This window comes from Eulemur rufifrons, chromosome 19 (genome assembly GCF_041146395.1).
Source record: "Eulemur rufifrons isolate Redbay chromosome 19, OSU_ERuf_1, whole genome shotgun sequence".
NCBI lineage: Eukaryota > Metazoa > Chordata > Mammalia > Primates > Lemuridae > Eulemur > Eulemur rufifrons.
In genome coordinates, this window is record NC_091001.1 from 100818203 (window position 1) to 100826631 (window position 8429).

An 8429-nucleotide genomic window follows, 5' to 3' on the forward strand; every position below is an offset into this window, starting at 1 on the left:
GGGGCGGCCTTAAAGAATACACAACATAGGGCTGGGCACAGTGGCCCACGCCTGTAATCCTAGCACTCTGGGAGGCCGAGGCAGGTGGATCCTTTGAGTTCAGGAGTTCGAGACCAGCCTGAGCAAGAGCGAGACCCCGTCTCTACTAAAAATAGAAAGAAATGAGGTGGACAACTAAAGTATATACAAAGAATTAGCCGGGCATGGTGGTGCATGCCTGCAGTCCCAGCTACTCGGGAGGCTGAGACAGGAGGATCCCTAGGCTGATGCCATGGCACTCTAGCCCAGGCAACAGAGTGAGACTCTGTCTCAAAAAAAAAAAGAATACACAACATAGTGTGGGGCACAGAGCAGAGCTCCACACGTCTCTACCCGACGAGAGCGCCACAGGGCAGCCGCTCAAACACCCATTTTATAGGTTGGGAATGTGGACGGGAACGGCTAGGGCATTCTGAAGAAAACTAGAGGTGACACAGCCGTCCTCCCAAGACTGCAGCTGAGCGTCCCGCTGGAGCCCGAGCAGCAACTAACTGCTGACAATCGAGGCAGACTGACGGGTTCAGCCCTGGCATCCCAGGGGGCTGGAGCGCTGCCCAGGACCTAGGTGGGAGGTGGGGACACCACCCAGACCTGGGGGTGGGGAGTGGTCACCAGGATCACGACACCTGTGCTTCCCTTGGCAGCTTTCACACTGAGCTCACGGAGAGATGGCTCAGACACGGCGCCCAGGGAGCACCCTCGGGAGTGCAGAGTGCAGCCCGAGGCAGGGACTGAGCCGGGACCAGAACCGATTTCTTCTGGTTCCCACACATAATCCTGTCTGATAATGGTAGACTTCATCACGAGTGAGATTTCCAGAATAAAGCCCACCCAGGCAGGCTGAGTTCCCCAAATTATACCTCTCCCTGGTAATTGCAGATTTGCTTGGGGCCTGCATCTGGCTTATAACAGCATTTCCATGAAGACCAGACTGAATGCCACCCTCCCTGGGTGGAACAAAAGGAAAATCACACACTTTGATGGCTCAGCTTCCCCTGCGTGGGGCAGTAGAAAGGCATCAGGCATAGACTCCCAAGTCAGTTCCTTCTCAGCTATGTGGATTTGGGAATATGCTCAGCCTCAACATGCTCAGCTGTAAAATGGGAATAACAAAACTGCATTACCCTTCATACCCTCAAAGACTGTTGCAGAAATGAGATGCCATATTCACATGCAAACACTTAAAGAGCTCTAAAAGAATTATAAAATAATATAAAAATGTTGCCGATATAATTATTTTTGTTTACCAGCAAATAGATTTGATGCAAAATGAAAGGTCACACATTATAACTAAACTTTTCTATGGTAATATAACTAATGCTCTTCCATAATGTTCACTAATGGTGCTTAATTCCAGGACCCTGCAGTTTTTGATGTCACCAAAAGAAGTCTGGGATGCCTGGGCTCCTCTTACTAAAGCAGAGAAGTTGACTCATTATGTATTATTTGATGGATCCATTCAACAAAGATTTATGGAGTATATACTCTGTGCCAGCCTGTTCTAGGAGCTTAGGAGAAAAGTTGGGAAATAAATCCATCACAAAGGCCTGGAAACCAAGTGTCCAGGCTGCCGAGTGACTGAAATTGCTTCGCCTCTGGCCTTGGCCCTCAGGGGCCCATCTGACGCCAGCAGATATCACACGATCTCCAGCAGAGCCCAAAGCGCTTCACCCACATGGTAGAAATGTCTCTGCTCCTGTCCGTAAGAAGCAGCCACGAAGATCACAGCCTGGACTTCAGTCTCGAGCTGAAAGTGACTGAGAACAAGTCAGGACAGTTGCTACTAAGCAGGGTCCCCAGACTGGGGTGGGGTCCTCGCCCTGTGTGAGGGAGAGGCTGAGTTCTGGTCAGCTTTTCCTCTTCACACAGACCCCCCAGCTGGAGAGAGCGCATCCTCAAATGCACGACTTTCTCTTCCAGCAGCTCTCTCTGGCCACCTCTTCTGTGTGACTCTCTTTCCCTACGAGGGGAACCCCAAGCCATGTCCCTGAGCAGACTCAAGTGGTCTGACCCTGGCTGTTCCTCCTTCTTCCACTGTCTTCCTCAGTTAAACAATCACCTTGGCCATCCATTTCCCAGAGTCGGATTATTCTGGGTAGCTCTAGTCCAGTGCCATTTGTGGCCTTGGGCAGGAGGCGAGGTGATGAGCAGGATAGTTCAAGTTGGGCCTGGGCTTTGGGATATTAAATTTGGTCCTTGCCTAGGTCTCTTACCCAGGAAACAGGGCAAACAGCCTTCTTATTCTTTCAGGTCATCAAATGGATTATGAACTGCCCAAACACACACACGTAAATACACACATATACACACACATCCCAACACACACACACATCCCTCAAGCACAGTTTCCAGAGTCCTGACTGTATACTGCAGGGAAGAGCAGATGCGTTTCCCAGGCGCACACAGCTACCCAGCTGCCCAGCTACCCAGCTACCCAGCCCACTGCGGAGCAGGGTGACTCCCCTTTGTTCCTCTCGTTTTAAGACTCTGCCCTTATTGGCGCATAAGAAATAGGACATAACAGAGTCATCCACCCACCCTAATGCCCACCACTTAATCCCCAAAGACCTGGCAGAAGCTTCCATTATTCCCCCTGTACTTTTGGGGTCAGGTCACATTCCTGGAATCTTTTATACCCTTGTCCAAATAATCCCTGGGGTCTTTGTTCATCCAGTTAGGCAGGCAATGAAAGAATCGTTTTTGCCAGGATCACTCTGCTGAATGTAAATGTTGCTGAGTGGGTGGAAGGGAAGGACCACGAGGCTGGATGAGCTCATTAAGGAACAGTCCAGGCAAACACTGTCTAGTCCTCCCAAGTCACCTCTGGGGCTTTGGGGTCACACTCTGCCCTAAGAGCTCTCCCAGCTGCAATGTGACCAGCCCTGCCCTGCCTTGGCCTCTTCCCCAGACAAAGGCCTGATGACTGCTGGTTAGTGGTCAAGCCTGCCTTGACACTGGAGCTGGGATTCCAGCCCCAGCACACAGATCTCCGCTTCCTGCAATAGCTCACCCAACCACAGGCTTCTGAGGCCAACGGCCCCGTGAGGGTGTGTGCCCAGAACTCAGCACTAAGCGAACAGGAGACCCTGAATCCCCACCCTGGAACCCCCTAGATAGAGGGCAGCAGGCATCCTGGTGGTTTGTACTTTGTGGCTGTTTCTAAAACACCCAGAAAATTCTTGCACCCAGCTAGAATTCATATCAAGGCAAGAAGACTCAAAGAGGAAGAGAGCAGAGCCCAGCCCTGGGGTGGCTCACCAAGCCCCCAGGGTGAGGAGATATGCATATGGCCTGCCAAAGCATAGGTAGGAAAACCCAAATCCCCAGTCCCTAACAGGTCACAGCTTCTGTGGTCCCTGTTGTTGAGAAGCCCCTGCGGCCAGGGAGACAGCAGCCCTGTGTGGCTCCGCTTTGGTCAGTCTGCAATTGGCGTTTGGGGATTTGGGTTTTCCAGTTCTGGAGCTTTCTCTTTCAGGAACGTGAGGAGGGTGAGGGCTTCACAACCACATCTGGCAGGGATGGCCAAGTACTGACCCATGCAGGGCTGGCCTGGAGCCCAGCAGAGATTAGACTCAAACTTCCACAGGGCAGCAGCGGACGGAGAGCAGGTCGAGGCCCAGACTGTACAGCTGGGACCCGCAGACAGACGGCACAGAGAGCGACCTTCCCTACAAGAAGGCGGCCCTATCCAACGCTGGGAATGGTGCCCTCGTAGGGGAGCACAGGTCCTGTCCCAGGAAGGGCGGAAGCAGGGTTGGGCGGCCTCTCAGCAGAAGCCCTCTGGCAAGTACCCGTCCGTGGGAAGCTGTGCTCAGTTGACTTTGACGTCTCTCCCCCTCAAGAAGGCCGTGGTCTTGAGTCTGTGGATGGGCCGAGTTACTTAGAGAGAGAGAAAGGGTCCCGGCCTTCCCAACAGCATCAAAGCCTTGTGCCCCTGCAGGGCATTCCTGAGCAGCTTTTATCCTTTTATCTTGGGCTTTGAAGGGAGAACAATATCCCATGCTTAAACCAAAACGTCTTGTGGTGGCCGCTTTGAAAGCACCCTTCATCCTTCCCACCACCCTGCAGGCTCCCTGGGCTGGGAATGGGGCCGCACAGCCCTGCTTGACACTCGGCTCAGCCCCAGCAGGGCCGTCACAGCCCTCTGTCAGAGGGAGCAACTGGCATTCGGGACAGTCGGATTTGACTCTCTGTCACCTGGAACCCTCCATAATAGCTGTGACCGGGTGGGATTCCACGGAGGAGTGAAAAGAGACCTCGCCACCTCGATGCCTTTCCAGGGGGTCTTATCCCAGGAACAGTGGCATTTCAGATGAAGTCATTTCTGAGGGAGACTCCTTCCCATTCTTCAGTTCCTGAATGAACTCAAAGTTTAAATGGTTTCAAGAATCCACGAGTCGGCTGGATTAGCTAAACAAGTGACTAAACTGCTCTGGGTCTCAATTTTCTCATCTGACAAATGAGGATCTTATAACCCAAAACTGACATTCCGTGCTCCTAAGACTGGCTCTGCATGTGTGTGTGTGTGTGTGTGTGCATGTGTGTGCGCGTGTATGTGTGCGTGCATGCGATTTTACATATGTTAGTATCTGATCCTTTGCTTAGGTGCCTCCAGCAGCCAGTAAGACAGTGCGTTCAGTTCCAGTGAGTCAGACACTAGCTCTGGCTTGAAATAAAGCAGAAAAAGACACCCCTGCCTGATGGAGCACTGGGACTGCCAACTCCTCTGGACTTTAAAAGTTGGACCAGAGTTCTCAAAGCAAGGGTCCTAACCGGAGGTACTGAAGCTAAGACTAAGCGATCTGTTGTAAAGGACACTACAGAGGGGGATTCTTGTTTGGAACACACACACACACACACACACACACACTCCTAGCACGAGTTGCCTTTGAGGACATAGACCATTTCTGATTCCACTTGGAATTCCTAGTTATGAGCACAAGGCCTGGCATAAGGCAAGTTGTTCAACAAAAAGGTGGTGACGAATGAACAATAAAATGAAAGAACAAAAATGCATAAAACCTACTGAGGTTATTTGCGAATGTCCTGAAAACATGCCATGTCCCATTGCAGTTACTCTTCAGATGTTTAATCTGAGCGACTGTTTACTTAATACGTAAAATATTTTAAGAACTTTATGCTGGAGAGAGAACAGGGGCCTAGGAAGAAGGTGCCCTGGTTCTTTTTTTCTTTAATTTTATGTATTTATTTATAGAGACAGGGTCTTACTATATCATTAAGGCTGGTCTCAAACTCCTGTGCTCAAGTGATCCTCCCACATTAGCCTCCAAGTAGTTGGGACTCCTGTGACCTGGGTTCTTAATTCTGTTCCTGACGAGCTGTGTGACCTAGGGCAGCCACCCAGCCTTTATGGGCCTCAGTTTTCCATCTTTAAAATGAGGAGGTTGAACTGAATGACCTTGGGTGTCCTTCTCACTTGTAGCAGTGTATGAACATTAAAACCAATAATATCTTATTATTAAAAAACAATTCTTATAATGGCATTGACTTTGACATTGTAAAGATCTACCTCCCCAACCTTTGTTTTGCTCATTAACTTGAATACCCACTTTTAGTTTTCCAAGAAGCAGTAGCAAAGGTTAAGAACTACTCCGGGCCCCTTTTAAAATCTGATATGTACTTGTCTTATGGGTGAGACCTGGCCTTGGCCAGAAGGGTTCAGGGAAGAGCAACATAGGGGCACATCAGCATGAATCCTTATCGGACACCCTGACTTACACCTGGAAACTCACAGAGGCAGCCTTTCAAAGACACTTTGAACCCCACTAGCTCCATCCTGGGCTCTATTCCAAAGCAACAATAAACGTGACTCTCTGGATCCCTTTCCCAAGCCCAGCCATGCTGTGTTGGGTTCCAGAGGCAAGGTTGAGTGTGACTCTGCCAACGGCCAGCCCATTTTGCCAGACACACAGCAGGTACAGATAGAGCCCTGGGATGCAAAGACGCCCCCCTGTGAGACTCAGGGACCTCACAGGCATGAAAACTCAGTAATCTCCCTAACAGAAATGAATAGGACCTTGGTCACTGCCGGAGGGCCCCAGCCTACCAAGATCAAGGTTCTTGAACCAGAGAGGAAGAAATATCACCCCCACCCTGAGAAGATGCTCTATCGTCAGTAAACTTACTCTGAGGTAGAAGAATCTTCAGGTTTAGCCCAAAAGAGCTAGAAAGTGACTGGCATCAGCTAAGGGTACTTAGGTGTGGGGCCACTTACTGTCCTCCAACCAAGGCAGGGAAATGCCCCAACTTCCCTGAAAGGCCAGGGAGGAGGCTTCCTGTGAGAACCATTCTCGTGAGGCCACTGTTTACAAAGTGTTCCCTAAACGTGTCCCATGGTAGGCAGAGAGCCAGCTCCTTGCCAGGGACAGAGGCACAGCAGAGACAAGAGATGTCAGGTCACTGGCAATGGCTGCTTGCCACTCCCTGAGGTCACTTCGGGTCAGGCGGTGCCCAGCAACAGAAGCAACTGCAGATTAGGGCCAGGCAGAAAAGGGAGCAGCACCACAAATCCCGCACGGCTGCCCGGGAGCTTCTGTGAGCCGCCCACAGCCCTGCATGAAGTCACTTTGCCAGGGGGTGTCTAGAGCCAAGAGTCTTCCTTACATCTGCCGGCCCGTGCTGTGGACGGACAGTGTCCACTTCTGTGGGCAGAACCAGCTCCATACCTCGCTGACCCAGTACAAAGTGAAAGTGCAGTGCTCCTTGTTCAAAAATTATTAAGAATTTCAAGAATTTGGTTAAACCAAGTTCAGGGCCCTTCTGAGCTCATGTTTATGAAGCTGGTGGGGTCTGTGCAGATTTTCTGGGCCTGTGTAAGTCCTTGCCTTTGTAGTCCACCTTAATGGCTTGAGGACAAGTTAATCGTAAACATTTCCAATCTGCTTTAAAAAAAAAAAAAAAAAAAAGCAAACTACAACAACTAAAGTACTTCCATCCACAAATATGTATGGAGTACCCACCTCATGCCAGGCACTATTCAAGCCCCTTGGGAAACAGCAGTGAACAAAGGCTGTGCCACATGGTGACTAATTTCCAGCAGGGCCAGAAGCATCTTGCTTCAGTTCCTCCCAAAATCTTTCCAAGAGGGCTCGTAGGCCGGCAGCCTCTGAGCTAGCGTCTTCGTGAACCAACCTGTATAACCAGAGAGTGGTACAGTTTAATGCTAAATTGTTCTTTGAATTTTTTCCATGTATGTTATCTTTGCCTTCACGGCCGGGCCCTGAGCTCTTTGTCTTACAGTTTGTCCATCATTCAACAAATGTTTACTTCTCACTTGTGCCAGGCCCAGGTCTGGATGCTGGGGATACAAATCATTGTAAGACACAGTCCCCGTACTCTAGGAGGCCACACTTTCGATGGGAGACGTATAATTACTGGCTATGCTAAGGAAGGATGAGAACGGTAATAAAGGAAAGAATGTTGTGTTTTGAGCATAAGAAGGAGATAGAGGAGGTCCGGAAAGACAGATGACATTTGAGCTCTCCTTTGAAGTCTTGGTGGGGACACAGCGCAGGCCTGTCACTTCATGGGGGGGCCTCTCCATGGAGCACCCACTAGCTAGCTCCAGGCTTCCTGCCTCCTCCAGCACCTGGGAGGACGGGTAGCAGGTCTTGCCGTGAGAACCTTCTCCATCTGATACCTCAATCCCCTCCACAACATGTTGGACTGGGTTCATCCAGCTGTGGCATGAACGTGTTCAAGGACAGGAAGCTCATGACCGTGGACTCATGACCTTTTGGAGTGCTCTGGTTGCTGTAATGCTTTTCCTTCTTTTGAGCCAAAATCTGCCTCGAGGCCCTCACTGACTTGACTGATGGACTCATCCATTCACCAAATGTTGGCTGCTTGTCCTCCCAAGGCACCGCCAGTATTCTCGGTGCTCAGAGGCACAGCCAGTATTCTGGGTGCTCAGAGTCCGTGTGTGGCTTTTGGAACACAATGGATAAGGTAAGTCAAGGTGCTGGAGGGCACACAGGACACAGGGCCATCCAACCCGGTCTTGAGAGGCCAAGGGAAGGCTCCCGGCAGGAGGTGGTATTTGCGCCAAGGCCTGAAATAGCAACATCCCACCCAGGGCCCAGAGGCCCAGAGAAGCAGCCACTGCCTATGGGAAATGGAGCAACTGTTACCCCTTAAACACCATATTTATTCCCAAGGGAAAAATACAAGAGGATTCCCTGGCCCTTGTTCTGTTTACTGACACCCCCAGATGTTGCAGGGGGCATTGCCACTGAGAGCTCCCGGGGATGGGGAGTTTAGCTGGGGGCTCTGCTGTCCCCCAGTACCTGCTCACACAGCAGGTGTACCATCCACATGCATGGAATTGACCAGGCAGCCTTGGGTGATTTTCCACTCGGGCTCCCCAGCCA